Genomic DNA, 24,670 nt, shown 5'->3' on the forward strand with positions numbered 1-24,670 from the left:
TCATCTAGCACAAAGGGAACCCGTTGCAGGAGAAAATTTTACTCTGGTTTCTCAGTCTGTTTCCTAGTGCCGGTTTGAAGTTCCTGCAGTTTTCACTGTAAAACCGAGTTGGAGCTAGTAACTTCCCATATATATGTATGGAGTGGAGTTTGCAACTGAAAAGAATCTTTGTGTTCCCAACAAGCTAGTTGAAGGACGGCTTTCACACACACTTATCTCTCAGAACTGAGCATGTGGAGAGACGTTCGTTCATTTAGCACAAAGGTAACGGGTTGCAGGAGAAACTTTTACTCTGGTTTCTCAGTCTGTTTCCTAGTGCCGGTTTGAAGTTCCTGCAGTTTTCACTTAAAACCGAGTTGGAGCTAGTACCTTCCCATATATATGTATGGAGTCGAGTTTGCCACTGAAAAGAAACTTTGTGTTCCCAAGAAGCTGGTTGAAGGACGGCTTTCACACACACTTATCTCTCAGAACTGAGCATGTGGAGAGACGTTCGTTCATCTAGCACAAAGGGAACCGGTTGCAGGAGAAACTTTTACTCTGGTTTCTCAGTCTGTTTCCTAGTGCCGCTTTGAAGTTCCTGCAGTTTTCACTGTAAAAGCGTGTTGGAGCTAGTATCTTCCAATATATATGTATGGAGTGGAGTTTGCAACTGAAAAGAAACTTTGTGTTCCCAACAAGCTGGTTGAAGGACGGCTTTCACACACACTTATCTCTCAGAACTGAGCATGTGGAGAGACGTTCGTTCATCTAGCACAAAGGGAACGGGTTGCAGGAGAAACATTTACTCTGTATTCTCAGTCTGTTTCCTAGTGCCGGTTTGAATTTCCTGCAGTTTTCACTGTAAAACCGAGTTGGAGCTAGTACCTACCCATATATATGTAAGGATTGGGGTTTGCCACTGAAAAGAAACTTTGTGTTCCCAACAAGCTGGTTGAAGTACGGCTTTCACACACACTTATCTCTCAGAACTGAGCATGTGGAGAGACGTTCGTTCATCTAGCACAAAGGGAACCGGTTGCAGGAGAAACTTTTACTCTGGTTTCTCAGTCTGTTTCCTAGTGCCGGTTTGAAGTTCCTGCAGTTTTCACTGTAAAACCGAGTTGGAGCTAGTACCTTCCCATATATATGTATGGAGTGGAGTTTGCAACTGAAAAGAATCTTTGTGTTCCCAACAAGCTAGTTGAAGGACGGCTTTCACACACACTTATCTCTCAGAACTGAGCATGTTGAGAGACGTTCGTTCATCTAGCACAAAGGGAACGGGTTGCCGGGGAAAATTTACTCTGGTTTCTCAGTCTGTTTCCTAGTGCCGGTTTGAAGTTCCTGCAGTTTTCACTGTAAAACCGAGTTGGAGCTAGTACCTTCCCATATATATGTATGGAGTGGAATTTGCCACTGAAAAGAAACTTTGTGTTCCCAAAAAGCTAGGTGAAGGACGGCTTTCACACACACTTATCTCTCAGAACTTAGCATGTGGAGAGACGTTCGTTCATCTAGCACAAATGGAACGGGTTGCAGGAGAAACTTTTACTCTGGTTTCTCAGTCTGTTTCCTAGTGCCGGTTTGAAGTTCCTGCAGTTTTCACTGTAAAACCGAGTTGGAGCTAGTACCTTCACATATATATGTTTGGAGTGGAGTTTGCAACTGAAAAGAATCTTTGTGTTCCCAACAAGCTAGTTGAAGGATGGCTTTCACACACACTTATCTCTCAGAACTGAGCATTTGGAGAGACGTTCGTTCATCTAGCACAAAAGGAACGGGTTGCAAGGGAAACTTTTACTCTGGTTTCTCAGTCTGTTTCCTAGTGCCGGTTTGAAGTTCCTGCAGTTTTCACTGTAAAACCGAGTTGGAGCTAGTACCTTCCCATATATATGTATGGAGTGGAGTTTGCCACTGAAAAGAAACTTTGTGTTCCCAACAAGCTAGTTGAAGGACGGCTTTCACACACACTTATCTCTCAGAACTGAGCATGTGGAGAGACGTTCGTTCATCTAGCACAAAAGGTACCGGTTGCAGGAGAAACTTTTACTCTGGTTTCTCAGTCTGTTTCCTTGTGCCGGTTTGAGGTTCCTGCAGTTTTCACTTAAAACCGAGTTGGAGCTAGTACCTTCCCATATATATGTATGGAGTGGAGTTTGCCACTGAAACGAAACTTTTTGTTCCCAACAAGCTAGTTGAAGGACGGCTTTCACACACACTTATTTCTCAGAACTGAGCATGTGGAGAGACGTTCGTTCATCTAGCACAAAGGGAACGTGTTGCAGGAGAAAATTTACTCTGGTTTCTCAGTCTTTTTCCTTGTGCCGGTTTGAAATTCCTGCAGTTTTCACTTAAAACCGAGTTGCAGCTAGTACCTTCCCATATATATGTATGGAGTGGAGTTGGAAACTGAAAAGAAACTTTGTGTTCCCAAAAAGCTAGGTGAAGGACGGCTTTCACACACACTTATCTCTCAGAACTGAGCATGTGGAGAGACGTTCGTTCGTCTAGCACAAATGGAACGGGTTGCAGGAGAAACTTTTACTCTGGTTTCTCAGTCTTTTTCCTAGTGTCGGTTTGAAGTTCCTGCAGTTTTCACTGTAAAACCGAGTTGGAGCTAGTACCTTCCCATATATATGTATGGAGTGGAGTTTGCCAATGAAAAGAAACTTTGTGTTCCCAACAAGCTGGTTGAAGGGCGGCTTTCACACACACTTATCTCTCAGAACTGAGCATGTGGAGAGACGTTCGTTCATCTAGCACAAAGGGAACCGGTTGCAGGAGAAACTGTTACTCTGGTTTCTCAGTCTGTTTCCTAGTGCCGATTTGAAGTTCCTGCAGTTATCACTGTAAAACCGAGTTGGAGCTAGTACCTTCCCATATATATGTATGGAGTGGAGTTTGCAACTGAAAAGAATCTTTGTGTTCCCAACAAGCTAGTTGAAGGACGGCTTTCACACACACTTATCTCTCAGAACTGAGCATGTGGAGAGACGTTCGTTCATCTAGCACAAAGGGAACGGGTTGCCGGAGAAAATTTACTCTGGTTTCTCAGTCTGTTTCCTAGTGCCGGTTTGAAGTTCCTGCAGTTTTCACTTAAAACCGAGTTGCAGCTAGTACCTTCCCATATATATGTATGGAGTGGAGTTGGAAACTGAAAAGAAACTTTGTGTTCCCAAAAAGCTAGGTGAAGGACGGCTTTCACACACACTTATCTCTCAGAACTGAGCATGTGGAGAGACGTTCGTTCGTCTAGCACAAATAGAACTGGTTGCAGGAGAAACTTTTACTCTGGTTTCTCAGTCTGTTTCCTAGTGCCGGTTTGAAGTTCCTGCAGTTTTCACTGTAAAACCGAGTTGGAGCTAGTACCTTCACATATACATGTTTGGAGTGGGGTTTGCAACTGAAAAGAAACTTTGTGTTCCCAACAAGCTAGTTGAAGGACGGCTTTCACACACACTTATCTCTCAGAACTGAGCATGTGGAGAGACGTTCGTTCATCTAGCACAAAAGGAACGGGTTGCAAGGGAAACTTTTACTCTGGTTTCTCAGTCTGTTTCCTAGTGCCGGTTGGAAGTTCCTGCAGTTTTCACTGTAAAACCGAGTTGGAGCTAGTACCTTCCCATATATATGTATGGAGTGGAGTTTGCCACTGAAAAGAAACTTTGTGTTCCCAACAAGCTAGTTGAAGGACGGCTTTCACACACACTTATCTCTCAGAACTGAGCATGTGGAGAGACGTTCGTTCATCTAGCACAAAAGGTACCGGTTGCAGTAGAAACTTTTACTCTGGTTTCTCAGTCTGTTTCCTTGTGCCGGTTTGAAGTTCCTGCAGTTTTCACTTAAAACCGAGTTGGAGCTAGTACCTTCCCATATATATGTATGGATTGGAGTTTGCAACTGAAAAGAAACTTTGTGTTCCCAACAAGCTAGTTGAACGACGGCTTTCACACACACTTATCTCTCAGAACTGAGCATGTGGAGAGACGTTTGTTCACCTAGCACAAAGGGAACGGGTTGCAGGAGAAACTTTTACTCTGGTTTCTCAGTCTGTTTCCTAGTGCCGGTTTGAAGTTCCTGCAGTTTTCACTGTAAAACCGAGTTGGAGCTAGTACCTTCCCATATATATGTATGGAGTGGAGTTTGCAACTGAAAAGAATCTTTGTGTTCCCAACAAGCTAGTTGAAGGACGGCTTTCACACACACTTATCTCTCAGAACTGAGCATGTTGAGAGACGTTCGTTCATCTAGCACAAAGGGAACGGGTTGCCGGGGAAAATTTACTCTGGTTTCTCAGTCTGTTTCCTAGTGCCGGTTTGAAGTTCCTGCAGTTTTCACTGTAAAAACGAGTTGGAGCTAGTACCTTCCCATATATATGTATGGAGTGGAATTTGCCACTGAAAAGAAACTTTGTTTTCCCAAAAAGCTAGGTGAAGGACGGCTTTCACACACATTTATCTCTCAGAACTTAGCATGTGGAGAGACGTTCGTTCGTCTAGCACAAATGGAACGGGTTGCAGGAGAAACTTTTACTCTGGTTTTTCAGTCTGTTTCCTAGTGCCGGTTTGAAGTTCCTGCAGTTTTCACTGTAAAACCGAGTTGGAGCTAGTACCTTCACATATATATGTTTGGAGTGGAGTTTGCAACTGAAAAGAAACTTTGTGTTCCCAACAAGCTAGTTGAAGGATGGCTTTCACACACACTTATCTCTCAGAACTGAGCATGTGGAGAGACGTTCGTTCATCTAGCACAAAAGGAACGGGTTGCAAGGGAAACTTTTACTCTGGATTCTCAGTCTGTTTCCTAGTGCCGGTTTGAAGTTCCTGCAGTTTTCACTGTAAAACCGAGTTGGAGCTAGTACCTTCCCATATATATGTATGGAGTGGAGTTTGCCACTGAAAAGAAACTTTGTGTTCCCAACAAGCTAGTTGAAGGACGGCTTTCACACACACTTATCTCTCAGAACTGAGCATGTGGAGAGACGTTCGGTCATCTAGCACAAAAGGTACCGGTTGCAGGAGAAACTTTTACTCTGGTTTCTCAGTCTGTTTCCTTGTGCCGGTTTGAAGTTCCTGCAGTTTTCACTTAAAACCGAGTTGGAGCTAGTACCTTCCCATATATATGTATGGAGTGGAGTTTGCCACTGAAACGAAACTTTTTGTTCCCAACAAGCTAGTTGAAGGACGGCTTTCACACACACTTATCTCTCAGAACTGAGCATGTGGAGAGACGTTCGTTCATCTAGCACAAAAGGAACGGGTTGCAGGTGAAACTTTTACTCTGGTTTCTCAGTCTGTTTCCTAGTGCCGGTTTGAAGTTCCTGCAGTTTTCACTGTAAAAACGAGTTGGAGCTAGTACCTTCCCATATATATGTATGGAGTGGAATTTGCCACTGAAAAGAAACTTTGTTTTCCCAAAAAGCTAGGTGAAGGACGGCTTTCACACACATTTATCTCTCAGAACTTAGCATGTGGAGAGACGTTCGTTCGTCTAGCACAAATGGAACGGGTTGCAGGAGAAACTTTTACTCTGGTTTTTCAGTCTGTTTCCTAGTGCCGGTTTGAAGTTCCTGCAGTTTTCACTGTAAAACCGAGTTGGAGCTAGTACCTTCACATATATATGTTTGGAGTGGAGTTTGCAACTGAAAAGAAACTTTGTGTTCCCAACAAGCTAGTTGAAGGATGGCTTTCACACACACTTATCTCTCAGAACTGAGCATGTGGAGAGACGTTCGTTCATCTAGCACAAAAGGAACGGGTTGCAAGGGAAACTTTTACTCTGGATTCTCAGTCTGTTTCCTAGTGCCGGTTTGAAGTTCCTGCAGTTTTCACTGTAAAACCGAGTTGGAGCTAGTACCTTCCCATATATATGTATGGAGTGGAGTTTGCCACTGAAAAGAAACTTTGTGTTCCCAACAAGCTAGTTGAAGGACGGCTTTCACACACACTTATCTCTCAGAACTGAGCATGTGGAGAGACGTTCGGTCATCTAGCACAAAAGGTACCGGTTGCAGGAGAAACTTTTACTCTGGTTTCTCAGTCTGTTTCCTTGTGCCGGTTTGAAGTTCCTGCAGTTTTCACTTAAAACCGAGTTGGAGCTAGTACCTTCCCATATATATGTATGGAGTGGAGTTTGCCACTGAAACGAAACTTTTTGTTCCCAACAAGCTAGTTGAAGGACGGCTTTCACACACACTTATTTCTCAGAACTGAGCATGTGGAAAGACGTTCGTTCATCTAGCACAAAGGGAACGTGTTGCAGGAGAAAATTTACTCTGGTTTCTCAGTCTTTTTCCTTGTGCCGGTTTGAAATTCCTGCAGTTTTCACTTAAAACCGAGTTGCAGCTAGTACCTTCCCATATATATGTATGGAGTGGAGTTGGAAACTGAAAAGAAACTTTGTGTTCCCAAAAAGCTAGGTGAAGGACGGCTTTCACACACACTTATCTCTCAGAACTGAGCATGTGGAGAGACGTTCGTTCGTCTAGCACAAATGGAACGGGTTGCAGGAGAAACTTTTTCTCTGGTTTCTCAGTATGTTTCCTAGTGCCGGTTTGAAGTTCCTGCAGTTTTCACTGTAAAACCGAGTTGGAGCTAGTACCGTCCCATATATATGTATGGAGTGGAGTTTGCCAATGAAAAGAAACTTTGTGTTCCCAACAAGCTGGTTGAAGGGCGGCTTTCACACACACTTATCTCTCAGAACTGAGCATGTGGAGAGACGTTCGTTCATCTAGCACAAAGGGAACGGGTTGCAGGAGAAACTTTTACTCTGGTTTCTCAGTCTGTTTCCTAGTGCCGATTTGAAGTTCCTGCAGTTTTCACTGTAAAACCGAGTTGGAGCTAGTACCTTCCCATATATATGTATGGAGTGGAGTTTTCAACTGAAAAGAATCTTTGTGTTCCCAACAAGCTAGTTGAAGGACGGCTTTCACACACACTTATCTCTCAGAACTGAGCATGTGTAGAGACGTTTGTTCATCTAGCACAAAGGGAACGGTTTGCCGGAGAAAATTTACTCTGGTTTCTCAGTCTGTTTCCTAGTGCCGGTTTGAAGTTCCTGCAGTTTTCACTTAAAACCGAGTTGCAGCTAGTACCTTCCCATATATATGTATGGAGTGGAGTTGGAAACTGAAAAGAAACTTTGTGTTCCCAAAAAGCTAGGTGAAGGACGGCTTTCACACACACTTATCTCTCAGAACTGAGCATGTGGAGAGACGTTCGTTCGTCTAGCACAAATAGAACTGGTTGCAGGAGAAACTTTTACTCTGGTTTCTCAGTCTGTTTCCTAGTGCCGGTTTGAAGTTCCTGCAGTTTTCACAGTAAAACCGAGTTGGAGCTAGTACCTTCCCATATATATGTATGGAGTGGAGTTTGCCACTGAAAAGAAACTCTGTGTTCCCAACAAGCTAGTTGAAGGACGGCTTTCACACACACTTATCTCAAAGAACTGAGCATGTGGAGAGACGTTCGTTCATCTAGCACAAAAGGTACCGGTTGCAGGAGAAACTTTTACTCTGGTATCTCAGTCTGTTTCCTTGTGCCGGATTGAAGTTCCTGCAGTTTTCACTTAAAATCGAGTTGGAGCTAGTACCTTCCCATATATATGTATGGAGTGGAGTTTGCCACTGAAACGAAACTTTGTGTTCCCAACAAGCTAGTTGAACGTCGGCTTCCACACACACTTATCTCTCAGAACTGAGCATGTGGAGAGACGTTTGTTCATCTAGCACAAAGGGAATCGGTTGCAGGAGAAACTTTTTCTCTGGTTTCTCAGTCTGTTTCCTAGTGCCGGTTTGAATTTCCTGCAGTTTTCACTGTAAAACCTAGTTGGAGCTAGTACCTTCCCATATATATGTATGGATTGGAGTTTGCAACTGAAAAGAAACTTTGTGTTCCCAACAGGCTAGTTGAACGACGGCTTTCACACACACTTATCTCTCAGAACTGAGCAAGTGGAGAGACGTTTGTTCATCTAGCACAAATGGAACCGGTTGCAGGAGAAACTTTTACTCTGGTTTCTCAGTCTGTTTCCTAGTGCCGGTTTGAAGTTCCTGCAGTTTTCACTTAAAACCGAGTTGGAGCTAGTACCATCCCATATATATCTTTGGATTGGAGTTTGCAACTGAAAAGAAACTTTGTGTTCCCAACAAGCTAGTTGAACGACGGCTTTCACACACACATATGTCTCAGAACTGAGCAAGTGGAGAGACGTTTGTTCATCTAGCACAAAGGGAACCGGTTGCAGGAGAAACTTTTACTCTTGTTTCTCAGTCTGTTTCCTAGTGCCGGTTTGAAGTTCCTGCAGTTTTCACTGTAAAACCGAGTTGGAGCTAGTACCTTCCCATATATATGTATGGAGTGGAGTTTGCAACTGAAAAGAATATTTGTGTTCCCAACAAGCTAGTTGAAGGACGGCTTTCACACACAATTATTTCTTAGAACTGAGCATGTGGAGAGACGTTCGTTCATCTAGCACAAAGGGAACGGTTTGCAGGAGAAAATTTACTCTGGATTCTCAGTCTTTTTCCTAGTGCCGGTTTGAAATTCCTGCAGTTTTCACTTAAAACCGAGTTGGAGCTAGTACCTTCCCATATATATGTATGGAGTGGAGTTGGAAACTGAAAAGAAACTTTGTGTTCCCAAAAAGCTAGTTGAAGGACGGCTTTCACACACAATTATCTATAAAAACTGAGCATGTGGAGAGACGTTCGTTCATCTAGCACAAAGGGAACGGGTTGCAGGAGAAACTTTTACTCTGGTTTCTCAGTCTGTTTCCTAGTGCCGGTTTGAAGTTCCTGCAGTTTTCACTTAAAACCGAGTTGGAGCTAGTACCTTCCCATATATATGTATAGAGTGGAGGTTGCAACTGAAAAGAAACTTGTGTTCCCAACAAGCTAGTTGAAGGACGGCTTTCACACACACTTAGCTCTCAGAACTGAGCATGTGGAGAGACGTTCGTTCATCTAGCACAAAAGGAACGGGTTGCAGGAGAAACTTTTACTCTGGTTTCTCAGTCTGTTTCCTAGTGCCGGTTTGAAGTTCCTGCAGTTTTCACAGTAAAACCGAGTTGGAGCTAGTACCATCCCATATATATGTATGGAGTGGAGTTTGCCACTGAAAAGAAACTTTGTGTTCCCAACAAGCTAGTTGAAGAACGGCTTTCACACACACTTATCTCAAAGAACTGAGCATGTGGAGAGACTTTCGTTCATCTAGCACAAAAGGTACCGGTTGCAGGAGAAACTTTTTCTCTGGTTTCTCAGTCTGTTTCCTAGTGCCGGTATGAAGTTCCTGCAGTTTTCACTTAAAACCGAGTTGGAGCTAGTACCTTCCCATATATATGTTTGGATTGGAGTTTGCAACTGAAAAGAAACTTTGTGTTCCCAACAAGATAGTTGAACGACGGCTTTCACACACACTTATGTCTCAGAACTGAGCAAGTGGAGAGACGTTTGTTCATCTAGCACAAAGGGAACCGGTTGCAGGAGAAACTTTTACTCTTGTTTCTCAGTCTGTTTCCTAGTGCCGGTTTGAAGTTCCTGCAGTTTTCACTTAAAACCGATTTGGAGCTAGTACCTTCCCATATATATGTATGGAGTGGAGTTTGCAACTGAAAAGAATCTTTGTGTTAACAACAAGCTAGTTGAAGGACGGCTTTCACACACACTTATTTCTTAGAACTGAGCATGTGGAGAGACGTTCGTTCATCTAGCACAAAGGGAACGGTTTGCAGGAGAAAATTTACTCTGGTTTCTCAGTCTTTTTCCTAGTGCCGGTTTGAAATTCCTGCAGTTTTCACTTAAAACCGATTTGGAGCTAGTACCTTCCCATATATATGTATGGAGTGGAGTTGGAAACTGAAAAGAAACTTTGTGTTCCCAAAAAGCTATTTGAAGGACGGCTTTCACACACAATTATCTATAAAAACTGAGCATGTGGAGAGACGTTCGTTCATCTAGCACAAAGAGAACGTGTTGCAGGAGAAACTTTTACTCTGGTTTCTCAGTCTGTTTCCTAGTGCCGGTTTGAAGTTCCTGCAGTTTTCACTTAAAACCGAGTTGGAGCTAGTACCTTCCCATATATATGTATAGAGTGGATGTTGCAACTGAAAAGAAACTTTGTGTTCCCAACAAGCTAGTTGAAGGACGGCTTTCACACACACTTATCTCTCAGAACTGAGCATGTGGAGAGACGTTCGTTCATCTAGCACAAAAGGTACCGGTTGCAGGAGAAACTTTTACTCTGGTTTCTCAGTCTGTTTCCTAGTGCCGGTATGAAGTTCCTGCAGTTTTCACTTAAAACCGAGTTGGAGCTAGTACCTTCCCATATATATGTTTGGATTGGAGTTTGCAACTGAAAAGAAACTTTGTGTTCCCAACAAGATAGTTGAACGACGGCTTTCACACACACTTATGTCTCAGAACTGAGCAAGTGGAGAGACGTTTGTTCATCTAGCACAAAGGGAACCGGTTGCAGGAGAAACTTTTACTCTTGTTTCTCAGTCTGTTTCCTAGTGCCGGTTTGAAGTTCCTGCAGTTTTCACTTAAAACCGAGTTGGAGCTAGTACCTTCCCATATATATGTATGGAGTGGAGTTTGCAACTGAAAAGAATCTTTGTGTTAACAACAAGCTAGTTGAAGGACGGCTTTCACACACACTTATTTCTTAGAACTGAGCATGTGGAGAGACGTTCGTTCATCTAGCACAAAGGGAACGGTTTGCAGGAGAAAATTTACTCTGGTTTCTCAGTCTTTTTCCTAGTGCCGGTTTGAAATTCCTGCAGTTTTCACTTAAAACCGATTTGGAGCTAGTACCTTCCCATATATATGTATGGAGTGGAGTTGGAAACTGAAAAGAAACTTTGTGTTCCCAAAAAGCTAGTTGAAGGACGGCTTTCACACACAATTATCTATAAAAACTGAGCATGTGGAGAGACGTTCGTTCATCTAGCACAAAGGGAACGTGTTGCAGGAGAAACTTTTACTCTGGTTTCTCAGTCTGTTTCCTAGTGCCGGTTTGAAGTTCCTGCAGTTTTCACTTAAAACCGAGTTGGAGCTAGTACCTTCCCATATATATGTATAGAGTGGATGTTGCAACTGAAAAGAAACTTTGTGTTCCCAACAAGCTAGTTGAAGGACGGCTTTCACACACACTTATCTCTCAGAACTGAGCATGTGGAGAGACGTTCGTTCATCTAGCACAAAAGGAACGGGTTGCAGGAGAAACTTTTACTCTGGTTTCTCAGTCTGTTTCCTAGTGCCGGTTTGAAGTTCCTGCAGTTTTCACAGTAAAACCGAGTTGGAGCTAGTACCATCCCATATATATGTATGGAGTGGAGTTTGCCACTGAAAAGAAACTTTGTGTTCCCAACAAGCTAGTTGAAGGACGGCTTTCACACACACTTATCTCAAAGAACTGAGCATGTGGAGAGACGTTCGTTCATCTAGCACAAAAGGTACCGGTTGCAGGAGAAACTTTTACTCTGGTTTCTCAGTCTGTTTCCTTGTGCCGGTTTGAAGTTCCTGCAGTTTTCACTTAAAACCGAGTTGGAGCTAGTACCTTCCCATATATATGTATGGAGTGGAGTTTGCCACTGAAACGAAACTTTTTGTTCCCAACAACCTAGTTGCAGGACGGCTTTCACACACACTTATCTCTCAGAACTGAGCATGTGGAGAGACGTTCGTTCATCTAGCACAAAAGGTACCTGTTGCAGGAGAAACTTTTACTCTGGTATCTCAGTCTGTTTCCTTGTGCCGGTTTGAAGTTCCTGCAGTTTTCACTTAAAATCGAGTTGGAGCTAGTACCTTCCCATATATATGTATGGAGTGGAGTTTGCCACTGAAACGAAACTTTGTGTTCCCAACAAGCTAGTTGAACGTCGGCTTTCACACACAATTATCTCTCAAAACTGAGCATGTGGAGAGACGTTTGTTCATCTAGCACAAAGGGAACCGGTTGCAGGAGAAACTTTTACTCTGGTTTCTCAGTCTGTTTCCTAGTGCCGGTATGAAGTTCCTGCAGTTTTCACTTAAAACCGAGTTGGAGCTAGTACCTTCCCATATATATGTTTGGATTGGAGTTTGCAACTGAAAAGAAACTTTGTGTTCCCAACAAGATAGTTGAACGACGGCTTTCACACACACTTATGTCTCAGAACTGAGCAAGTGGAGAGACGTTTGTTCATCTAGCACAAAGGGAACCGGTTGCAGGAGAAACTTTTACTCTTGTTTCTCAGTCTGTTTCCTAGTGCCGGTTTGAAGTTCCTGCAGTTTTCACTTAAAACCGATTTGGAGCTAGTACCTTCCCATATATATGTATGGAGTGGAGTTTGCAACTGAAAAGAATCTTTGTGTTAACAACAAGCTAGTTGAAGGACGGCTTTCACACACACTTATTTCTTAGAACTGAGCATGTGGAGAGACGTTCGTTCATCTAGCACAAAGGGAACGGTTTGCAGGAGAAAATTTACTCTGGTTTCTCAGTCTTTTTCCTAGTGCCGGTTTGAAATTCCTGCAGTTTTCACTTAAAACCGATTTGGAGCTAGTACCTTCCCATATATATGTATGGAGTGGAGTTGGAAACTGAAAAGAAACTTTGTGTTCCCAAAAAGCTATTTGAAGGACGGCTTTCACACACAATTATCTATAAAAACTGAGCATGTGGAGAGACGTTCGTTCATCTAGCACAAAGAGAACGTGTTGCAGGAGAAACTTTTACTCTGGTTTCTCAGTCTGTTTCCTAGTGCCGGTTTGAAGTTCCTGCAGTTTTCACTTAAAACCGAGTTGGAGCTAGTACCTTCCCATATATATGTATAGAGTGGATGTTGCAACTGAAAAGAAACTTTGTGTTCCCAACAAGCTAGTTGAAGGACGGCTTTCACACACACTTATCTCTCAGAACTGAGCATGTGGAGAGACGTTCGTTCATCTAGCACAAAAGGAACGGGTTGCAGGAGAAACTTTTACTCTGGTTTCTCAGTCTGTTTCCTAGTGCCGGTTTGAAGTTCCTGCAGTTTTCACAGTAAAACCGAGTTGGAGCTAGTACCATCCCATATATATGTATGGAGTGGAGTTTGCCACTGAAAAGAAACTTTGTGTTCCCAACAAGCTAGTTGAAGGACGGCTTTCACACACACTTATCTCAAAGAACTGAGCATGTGGAGAGACGTTCGTTCATCTAGCACAAAAGGTACCGGTTGCAGGAGAAACTTTTACTCTGGTTTCTCAGTCTGTTTCCTAGTGCCGGTATGAAGTTCCTGCAGTTTTCACTTAAAACCGAGTTGGAGCTAGTACCTTCCCATATATATGTTTGGATTGGAGTTTGCAACTGAAAAGAAACTTTGTGTTCCCAACAAGATAGTTGAACGACGGCTTTCACACACACTTATGTCTCAGAACTGAGCAAGTGGAGAGACGTTTGTTCATCTAGCACAAAGGGAACCGGTTGTAGGAGAAACTTTTACTCTTGTTTCTCAGTCTGTTTCCTAGTGCCGGTTTGAAGTTCCTGCAGTTTTCACTTAAAACCGAGTTGGAACTAGTACCTTCCCATATATATGTATGGAGTGGAGTTTGCAACTGAAAAGAATCTTTGTGTTAACAACAAGCTAGTTGAAGGACGGCTTTCACACACACTTATTTCTTAGAACTGAGCATGTGGAGAGACGTTCGTTCATCTAGCACAAAGGGAACGGTTTGCAGGAGAAAATTTACTCTGGTTTCTCAGTCTTTTTCCTAGTGCCGGTTTGAAATTCCTGCAGTTTTCACTTAAAACCGATTTGGAGCTAGTACCTTCCCATATATATGTATGGAGTGGAGTTGGAAACTGAAAAGAAACTTTGTGTTCCCAAAAAGCTAGTTGAAGGACGGCTTTCACACACAATTATCTATAAAAACTGAGCATGTGGAGAGACGTTCGTTCATCTAGCACAAAGGGAACGTGTTGCAGGAGAAACTTTTACTCTGGTTTCTCAGTCTGTTTCCTAGTGCCGGTTTGAAGTTCCTGCAGTTTTCACTTAAAACCGAGTTGGAGCTAGTACCTTCCCATATATATGTATAGAGTGGATGTTGCAACTGAAAAGAAACTTTGTGTTCCCAACAAGCTAGTTGAAGGACGGCTTTCACACACACTTATCTCTCAGAACTGAGCATGTGGAGAGACGTTCGTTCATCTAGCACAAAAGGAACGGGTTGCAGGAGAAACTTTTACTCTGGTTTCTCAGTCTGTTTCCTAGTGCCGGTTTGAAGTTCCTGCAGTTTTCACAGTAAAACCGAGTTGGAGCTAGTACCATCCCATATATATGTATGGAGTGGAGTTTGCCACTGAAAAGAAACTTTGTGTTCCCAACAAGCTAGTTGAAGGACGGCTTTCACACACACTTATCTCAAAGAACTGAGCATGTGGAGAGACGTTCGTTCATCTAGCACAAAAGGTACCGGTTGCAGGAGAAACTTTTACTCTGGTTTCTCAGTCTGTTTCCTTGTGCCGGTTTGAAGTTCCTGCAGTTTTCACTTAAAACCGAGTTGGAGCTAGTACCTTCCCATATATATGTATGGAGTGGAGTTTGCCACTGAAACGAAACTTTTTGTTCCCAACAACCTAGTTGCAGGACGGCTTTCACACACACTTATCTCTCAGAACTGAGCATGTGGAGAGACGTTCGTTCATCTAGCACAAAAGGTACCTGTTGCAGGAGAAACTTTTACTCTGGTATCTCAGTCTGTTTCCTTGTGCCGGTTTGAAGTTCCTGCAGTTTTCACTTAAAATCGAGTTGGAGCTAGTACCTTCCCATATATATGTATGGAGTGGAGTTTGCCACTGAAACGAAACTTTGTGTTCCCAACAAGCTAGTTGAACGTCGGCTTTCACACACAATTATCTCTCAAAACTGAGCATGTGGAGAGACGTTTGTTCATCTAGCACAAAGGGAACCGGTTGCAGGAGAAACTTTTACTCTGGTTTCTCAGTCTGTTTCCTAGTGCCGGTTTGAATTTCCTGCAGTTTTCACTGTAAAACCGAGTTGGAGCTAGTACATTCCCATATATATGTATGGATTGGAGTTTGCAACTGAAAAGAAACTTTGTGTTCCCAACAAGCTTGTTGAACGACGGCTTTCACACACACTTATCTCTCAGAACTGAGCAAGTGGAGAGACGTTTGTTCATCTAGCACAAAGGGAACGGGTTGCAGGGGAAACTTTTACACTGGTTTCTCAGTCTGTTTCCTAGTGCCGGTTTGAAGTTCCTGCAGTTTTCACTTAAAACCGAGTTGGAGCTAGTACCTTCCCATATATATGTATGGATTGGAGTTTGCAACTGAAAAGAAACTTTGTGTTCCCAACAAGCTAGTTGAACGACGGCTTTCACACACACTTATGTCTCAGAACTGAGCATGTGGAGAGACGTTCGTTCATCTAGCACAAAGGGAACGGTTTGCAGGAGAAAATTTACTCTGGTTTCTCAGTCTTTTTCCTAGTGCCGGTTTGAATTTCCTGCAGTTTTCACTGTAAAACCGAGTTGGAGCTAGTACCTTCCCATATATATGTATGGAGTGGAGTTGGAAACTGAAAAGAAACTTTGTGTTCCCAACAAGCTAGTTGAACGATGGCTTTCACACACACTTATCTCTCAGAACTGAGCAAGTGGAGAGACGTTTGTTCATCTAGCACAAAGGGAACCGGTTGCAGGAGAAACTTTTACTCTGGTTTCTCAGTCTGTTTCCTAGTGCCGGTTTGAAGTTCCTCCAGTTTTCACTGTAAAACCGAGTTGGAGCTAGTACCTTCCCATATATATGTATGGAGTGGAGTTTGCAACTGAAAAGAATCTTTGTGTTCCCAACAAGCTAGTTGAAGGACGGCTTTCACACACACTTATTTCTCAGAACTGAGCATGTGGAGAGACGTTCGTTCATCTAGCAAAAACGGAACGGGTTGCAGGAGAAAATTTACTCTGGTTTCTCAGTCTTTTTCCTAGTGCCGGTTTGAAGTTCCTGCAGTTTTCACTTAAAACCGAGTTGGAGCTAGTACCTTCCCATATATATGTATGGAGTGGGGTTGGAAACTGAAAAGAAACTTTGTGTTCCCAAAAAGCTAGTTGAAGGACGGCTTTCACACACACTTATCTATAAAAACTGAGCATGTGGAGAGACGTTCGTTCATCTAGCACAAAGGGAACGGGTTGCAGGAGAAACTTTTACTCTGGTTTCTCAGTCTGTTTCCTGGTGCCGGTTTGTAGTTCCTGCAGTTTTCACTTAAAACCGAGTTGGAGCTAGTACCTTCCCATATATATGTATGGAGTGGGGTTGGAAACTGAAAAGAAACTTTGTGTTCCCAACAAGCTAGTTGAAGGACGGCTTTCACACACACTTATCTCTCAGAACTGAGCATGTGGAGAGACGTTTGTTCATCTAGCACAAAGGGAACGGGTTGCAGGAGAAACTTTTACTCTGGTTTCTCAGTCTGTTTCCTAGTGCCGGTTTGAAGTTCCTGCAGTTTTCACTGTAAAACCGAGTTGGAGCTAGTACCTTCCCATATATATGTATAGAGTGGAGTTTGCAACTGAAAAGAAACTTTGTGTTCCCAACAAGCTAGTTGAACGTCGGCTTTCACACACACTTATCTCTCAGAACTGAGCATGTGGAGAGACGTTTGTTCATCTAGCACAAAGGGAACCGGTTGCAGGAGAAACTTTTACTCTGGTTTCTCAGTCTGTTTCCTAGTGCCGGTTTGGATTTCCTGCAGTTTTCACTTAAAACCGAGTTGGAGCTAGTACCTTCCCATATACATGTATGGATTGGAGTTTGCAACTGAAAAGAAACTTTGTGTTACCAACAAGCTAGTTGAACGACGGCTTTCACACACACTTATGTCTCAGAACTGAGCAAGTGGAGAGACGTTTGTTCATCTAGCACAAAGGGAACCGGTTGCAGGAGAAACTTTTACTCTTGTTTCTCAGTCTGTTTCCTAGTGCCGGTTTGAAGTTCCTGCAGTTTTCACTGTAAAACCGAGTTGGAGCTAGTACCTTCCCTTATATATGTATGGAGTGGAGTTTGCAACTGAAAAGAATCTTTGTTTTCCCAACAAGCTAGTTGAAGGACGGCTTTCACACACACTTATTTCTCAGAACTGAGCATGTGGAGAGACGTTCGTTCATCTAGCACAAAGGGAACGGTTTGCAGGAGAAAATTTACTCTGGTTTCTCAGTCTTTTTCCTAGTGCCGGTTTGAAATTCCTGCAGTTTTCACTTAAAACCGAGTTGGAGCTAGTACCTTCCCATATATATGTATAGAGTGGAGTTTGCAACTGAAAAGAAACTTTGTGTTCCCAACAAGCTAGTTGAAGGACGGCTTTCACACACACTTATCTCTCAGAACTGAGCATGTGGAGAGACGTTCGTTCATCTAACACAAAAGGAACGGGTTGCAGGAGAAACTTTTTCTCTGGTTTCTCAGACTGTTTCCTAGTGCCGGTTTGAAGTTCCTGCAGTTTTCACAGTAAAACCGAGTTGGAGCTAGTACCTTCCCATATATATGTATGGAGTGGAGTTTGCCACTGAAAAGAAACTTTGTGTTCCCAACAAGCTAGTTGAAGGACGGCTTTCACACACACTTATCTCTCAGAACTGAGCATGTGGAGTGACGTTCGTTCATCTAGCACAAAAGGTACCGGTTGCAGGAGAAACTTTTACTCTGGTATCTCAGTCTGTTTCCTTGTGCCGGTTTGAAGTTCCTGCAGTTTTCACTTAAAATCGAGTTGGAGCTAGTACCTTCCCATATATATGTATGGAGTGGAGTTTGCCACTGAAACGAAACTTTGTGTTCCCAACAAGCTAGTTGAACGTCGGCTTTCACACACACTTATCTCTCAGAACTGAGCATGTGGAGAGACGTTTGTTCATCTAGCACAAAGAGAACCGGTTGCAGGAGAAACTTTTACTCTGGTTTCTCAGTCTGTTTCCTAGTGCCGGTTTGAATTTCCTGCAGTTTTCACTGTAAAACCGAGTTGGAGCTAGTACCTTCCCATATATATGTATGGAGTGGAGTTTGCAACTGAAAAGAAACTTTGTGTTCCCAACAAGCTAGTTGAACGACGGCTTTCATACACACTTATCTCTCAGAACTGAGCAAGTGGAGAGACGTTTGTTCATCTAGCACAAAGGGAACCGGTTGCAGGAGAAACTTTTACTCTGGTTTCTCAGTCTGTTTCCTAGTGCCGGTTTGAAGTTCCTGCAGTTTTCACTGTAAAACCGAGTTGGAGCTAGTACCTTCCCATATATATGTATGGAGTGGAGTTTGCAACTGAAAAGAATCTTTGTGTTCCCAACAAGCTAGTTGAAGGACGGCTTTCACACACACTTATTTCTCAGTACTGAGCATGTGGAGAGACGTTCGTTCATCTAGCAAAAACGGAACGGGTTGCAGGAGAAAATTTACTCTGGTTTCTCAGTCTTTTTCCTAGTGCCGGTTTGAAGTTCCTGCAGTTTTCACTTAAAACCGAGTTGGAGGTAGTACCTTCCCATATATATGTATGGAGTGGAGTTGGAAACTGAAAAGAAACTTTGTGTTCCCAAAAAGCTAGTTGAAGGACGGCTTTCACACACACTTATCTATAAAAACTGAGCATGTGGAAAGACGTTCGTTCATCTAGCACAAAGGGAACGGGTTGCAGGAGAAACTTTTACTCTGGTTTCTCAGTCTGTTTCCTAGTGCCGGTTTGAAGTTCCTGCAGTTTTCACTTAAAACCGAGTTGGAGCTAGTACTTTCCCATATATATGTATGGAGTGGGGTTGGAAACTGAAAAGAAACTTTGTGTTCCCAACAAGCTATTTGAAGGACGGCTTTCACACACACTTATCTCTCAGAACTGAGCATGTGGAGAGACGTTTGTTCATCTAGCACAAAGGGAACGGGTTGCAGGAGAAACTTTTACTCTGGTTTCTCAGTCTGTTTCCTAGTGCCGGTTTGAATTTCCTGCAGTTTTCACTGTAAAACCGAGTTGGAGCTAGTACCTTCCCATATATATGTATAGAGTGGAGTTTGCAACTGAAAAGAAACTTTGTGTTCCCAACAAGCTACTTTAAGTACGGCTTTCACACACACTTATCTCTCAGAACTGAGCATGTGGAGAGACGTTCGTTCATCTAGCACAAAAGGAACGGGTTGCAGGAGAAACTTTTACTCTGGTTTCTCAGTCTGTTTCCTAGTGCCGGTTTGAAGTTCCTGCAGTTTTCACAGTAAAACCGAGTTGGAGTTAGTACCTTCCCATATATATGTATGGAGTCGAGTTTGCCACTGAAAAGAAACTTTGTGTTCCCAACAAGCTGGTTGAAGGACGGCGTTCACACACACTTATCTCTCAGAACTGAGCATGTGGAGAGACGTTCGTTCATCTAGCACAAAGGGAACCGGTTGCAGTAGAAACTTTTACTCTGGTGTCTCAGTCTGTTTCCTAGTGCCGGTTTGAAGTTCCTGCAGTTTTCACTGTAAAACCGAGTTGGAGCTAGTACCTTCCCATATATATGTATGGAGTGGAGTTTGCTACTGAAAAGAATCTTTGTGTTCCCAACAAGCTAGTTGAACGACGGCTTTCATACACACTTATCTCTCAGAACTGAGCAAGTGGAGAGACTTTTGTTCATCTAGCACAAAGGGAACCGGTTGCAGGAGAAACTTTTACTCTGGTTTCTCAGTCTGTTTCCTAGTGCCGGTTTGAAGTTCCTGCAGTTTTCACTGTAAAACCGAGTTGGAGCTAGTACCTTCCCATATATATGTATGGAGTGGAGTTTGCAACTGAAAAGAATCTTTGTGTTCCCAACAAGCTAGTTGAAGGACGGCTTTCACACACACTTATTTCTCAGTACTGAGCATGTGGAGAGACGTTCGTTCATCTAGCAAACACGGAACGGGTTGCAGGAGAAAATTTACCCTGGTTTCTCAGTCTTTTTCCTAGTGCCGGTTTGAAGTTCCTGCAGTTTTCACTTAAAACCGAGTTGGAGGTAGTACCTTCCCATATATATGTATGGAGTGGAGTTGGAAACTGAAAAGAAACTTTGTGTTCCCAAAAAGCTAGTTGAAGGACGGCTTTCACACACACTTATCTATAAAAACTGAGCATGTGGAGAGACGTTCGTTCATCTAGCACAAAGGGAACGGGTTGCAGGAGAAACTTTTACTCTGGTTTCTCAGTCTGTTTCCTAGTGCCGGTTTGAAGTTCCTGCAGTTTTCACTTAAAACCGAGTTGGAGCTAGTACCTTCCCATATATATGTATGGAGTGGGGTTGGAAACTGAAAAGAAACTTTGTGTTCCCAACAAGCTAGTTGAAGGACGGCTTTCACACACACTAATCTCTCAGAACTGAGCATGTGGAGAGACGTTCGTTCATCTAGCACAAAAGGAACGGGTTGCAGGAGAAACTTTTACTCTGGTTTCTCAGTCTGTTTCCTAGTGCCGGTTTGAAGTTCCTGCAGTTTTCACAGTAAAACCGAGTTGGAGCTAGTACCTTCCCATATATATGTATGGAGTCGAGTTTGCCACTGAAAAGAAACTTTGTGTTCCCAACAAGCTGGTTGAAGGACGGCGTTCACACACACTTATCTCTCAGAACTGAGCATGTGGAGAGACGTTCGTTCATCTAGCACAAAGGGAACCGGTTGCAGGAGAAACTTTTACTCTGGTGTCTCAGTCTGTTTCCTAGTGCCGGTTTGAAGTTCCTGCAGTTTTCACTGTAAAACCGAGTTGGAGCTAGTACCTTCCCATATATATGTATGGAGTGGAGTTTGCAACTGAAAAGAATCTTTGTGTTCCCAACAAGCTAGTTGAAGGACGGCTTTCACACACACTTATTTCTCAGAACTGAGCATGTGGAGAGACGTTCGTTCATCTAGCAAAAACGGAACGGGTTGCAGGAGAAAATTTTCTCTGGTTTCTCATTCTTTTTCCTAGTGCCGGTTTGAAGTTCCTGCAGTTTTCACTTAAAACCGAGTTGGAGCTAGTACCTTCCCATATATATGTATGGAGTGGAGTTGGAAACTGAAAAGAAACTTTGTGTTCCCAAAAAGCTAGTTGAAGGACGGCTTTCACACACACTTATCTATAAAAACTGAGCATGTGGAGAGACGTTCGTTCATCTAGCACAAAGGGAACGGGTTGCAGGAGAAACTTTTACTCCGGTTTCTCAGTCTGTTTCCTAGTGCCGGTTTGAAGTTCCTGCAGTTTTCACTTAAAACCGAGTTGGAGCTAGTACCTTCCCATATATATGTATGGAGTGGGGTTGGAAACTGAAAAGAAACTTTGTGTTCCCAACAAGCTAGTTGAAGTACGGCTTTCACACACAATTATCTCTCCGAAATGAGCATGTGGAGAGACGTTTGTTCATCTAGCACAAAGGGAACGGGTTGCAGGAGAAACTTTTACTCTGGTTTCTCAGTCTGTTTCCTAGTGCCGGTTTGAAGTTCCTGCAGTTTTCACTGTAAAACCGAGTTGGGGCTAGTACCTTCCCATATATATGTATAGAGTGGAGTTTGCAACTGAAAAGAAACTTTGTGTTCCCAACAAGCTACTTGAAGGACGGCTTTCACACACACTTATCTCTCAGAACTGAGCATGTGGAGAGACGTTCGTTCATCTAGCACAAAAGGAACGGGTTGCAGGTGAAACTTTTACTCTGGTTTCTCAGTCTGTTTCCTAGTGCCGGTTTGAAGTTCCTGCAGTTTTCACAGTAAAACCGAGTTGGAGCTAGTACCTTCCCATATATATGTATGGAGGCGAGTTTGCCACTGAAAAGAAACTTTGTGTTCCCAACAAGCTGGTTGAAGGACGGCTTTCACACACACTTATCTCTCAGAACTGAGCATGTGGAGAGACGTTCGTTCATCTAGCACAAAGGGAACGGGTTGCCGGAGAAAATTTACTCTGGTTTCTCAGTCTGTTTCCTAGTGCCGGTTTGAAGTTCCTGCAGTTTTCACTTAAAACCGAGTTGCAGCTAGTACCTTCCCATATATATGTATGGAGTGGAGTTGGAAACTGAAAAGAAACTTTGTGTTCCCAAAAAACTAGGTGAAGGACGGCTTTCACACACACTTATCTCTCAGAACTGAGCATGTGGAGAGACGTTCGTTTGTCTAGCACAAATGGAACGGGTTGCAGGAGAAACTTTTACTCTGGTTTCTCAGTCTGTTTCCTAGTGCCGGTTTGAAGTTCCTGCAGTTTTCACTGTAAAACCGAGTTGGAGCTAGTACCTTCCCATATATATGTTTGGAGTGGAGTTTGCAACTGAAAAGAAACTTTGTGTTCCCAACAAGCTAGTTGAAGGACGGCTTCCACACACACTTATCTCTCAGAACTGAGCATGTGGAGAGACGTTCGTTCATCTAGCACAAAAGGAACGGGTTGCAAGGGAAACTTTTACTCTGGTATCTCAGTCTGTTTCCTAGTGCCGGTTTGAAGTTCCTGCAGTTTTCACTGTAAAACCGAGTTGGAGCTAGTACCTTCCCATATATATGTATGGAGTGGAGTTTCCAACTGAAAAGAAACTTTGTGTTCCCAACAAGCTAGTTGAAGGACGGCTTTCACACACACTTATCTCTCAGAACTGAGCATGTGGAGAGACGTTCGTTCATCTAGCACAAAAGGTACCGGTTGCAGGAGAAACTTTTACTCTGGTTTCTCAGTCTGTTTCCTTGTGCCGGTTTGAAGTTCCTGCAGTTTTCACTTAAAACCGAGTTGGAGCTAGTACCTTCCCATATATATGTATGGAGTGGAGTTTGCCACTGAAACGAAACTTTGTGTTCCCAACAAGCTAGTTGAAGGACGGCTTTCACACACACTTATCTCTCAGAACTGAGCATGTGGAGAGACGTTCGTTCATCTAGCACAAATGGAACCGGTTGCAGGAGAAACTATTACTCTGGTTTCTCAGTCTGTTTCCTAGTGCCGGTTTGAAGTTCCTGCTGTTTTCACTTAAAACCGAGTTGGAGCTAGTACCTTCCCATATATATGTATGGATTGGAGTTTGCAACTGAAAAGAAACTTTGTGTTCCCAACAAGCTAGTTGAACGACGGCTTTCACACACACTTATCTCTCAGAACTGAGCAAGTGGAGAGACGTTTGTTCATCTAGCACAAAGGGAACCGGTTGCAGGAGAAACTTTTACTCTGGTTTCTCAGTCTGTTTCCTAGTGCCGGTTTGAAGTTCCTGCAGGTTTCACTGTAAAACCGAGTTGGAGATAGTACCTTCCCATATATATGTATGGAGTGGAGTTTGCAACTGAAAAGAATCTTTGTGTTCCCAACAAGCTAGTTGAAGGACGGCTTTCACACACACTTATTTCTCAGAACTGAGCATGTGGAGAGACGTTCGTTCATCTAGCACAAAGGGAACGGGTTGCAGGAGAAAATTTACTCTGGTTTCTCAGTCTTTTCCCTAGTGCCGGTTTGAAGTTCCTGCAGTTTTCAATTAAAACCGAGTTGGAGCTAGTACCTTCCCATATATATGTATGGAGTGGAGTTGGAAACTGAAAAGAAACTTTGTGTTCCCAAAAAGCTAGTTGAAAGACGGCTTTCACACACACTTATCTATAAAAACTGAGCATGTGGAGAGACGTTCGTTCATCTAGCACAAAGGGAACGGGTTGCAGGAGAAACTTTTACTCTGGTTTCTCAGTCTGTTTCCTAGTGCCGGTTTGAAGTTCCTGCATTTTTCACTTAAAACCGAGTTGGAGCTAGTACCTTCCCATATATATGTATGGAGTGGGTTTGGAAACTGAAAAGAAACTTTGTGTTCCCAAAAAACTAGGTGAAGTACGGCTTTCACACACACTTATCTCTCAGAACTGAGCATGTGGAGAGACGTTCGTTCGTCTAGCACAAATGGAACGGGTTGCAGGAGAAACTTTTACTCTGCTTTCTCAGTCTGTTTCCTAGTGCCGGTTTGAAGTTCCTGCAGTTTTCACTGTAAAACCGAGTTGGAGCTAGTACCTTCCCATATATATGTTTGGAGTGGAGTTTGCAACTGAAAAGAAACTTTGTGTTCCCAACAAGCTAGTTGAAGGACGGCTTCCACACACACTTATCTCTCAGAACTGAGCATGTGGAGAGACGTTCGTTCATCTAGCACAAAGGGAACGGGTTGCCGGAGAAAATTTACTCTGGTTTCTCAGTCTGTTTCCTAGTGTCGGTTTGAAGTTCCTGCAGTTTTCACTTAAAACCGAGTTGCAGCTAGTACCTTCCCATATATATGTATGGAGTGGAGTTGGAAACTGAAAAGAAACTTTGTGTTCCCAAAAAACTAGGTGAAGGACGGCTTTCACACACACTTATCTCTCAGAACTGAGCATGTGGAGAGACGTTCGTTTGTCTAGCACAAATGGAACGGGTTGCAGGAGAAACTTTTACTCTGGTTTCTCAGTCTGTTTCCTAGTGCCGGTTTGAAGTTCCTGCAGTTTTCACTGTAAAACCGAGTTGGAGCTAGTACCTTCCCATATATATGTTTGGAGTGGAGTTTGCAACTGAAAAGAAACTTTGTGTTCCCAACAAGCTAGTTGAAGGACGGCTTCCACACACACTTATCTCTCAGAACTGAGCATGTGGAGAGACGTTCGTTCATCTAGCACAAAAGGAACGGGTTGCAAGGGAAACTTTTACTCTGGTTTCTCAGTCTGTTTCCTAGTGCCGGTTTGAAGTTCCTGCAGTT

The sequence above is a fragment of the Camelus dromedarius genome, chromosome 27, assembly GCF_036321535.1.
Source record: "Camelus dromedarius isolate mCamDro1 chromosome 27, mCamDro1.pat, whole genome shotgun sequence".
NCBI classification, from domain to species: Eukaryota; Metazoa; Chordata; class Mammalia; order Artiodactyla; family Camelidae; genus Camelus; species Camelus dromedarius.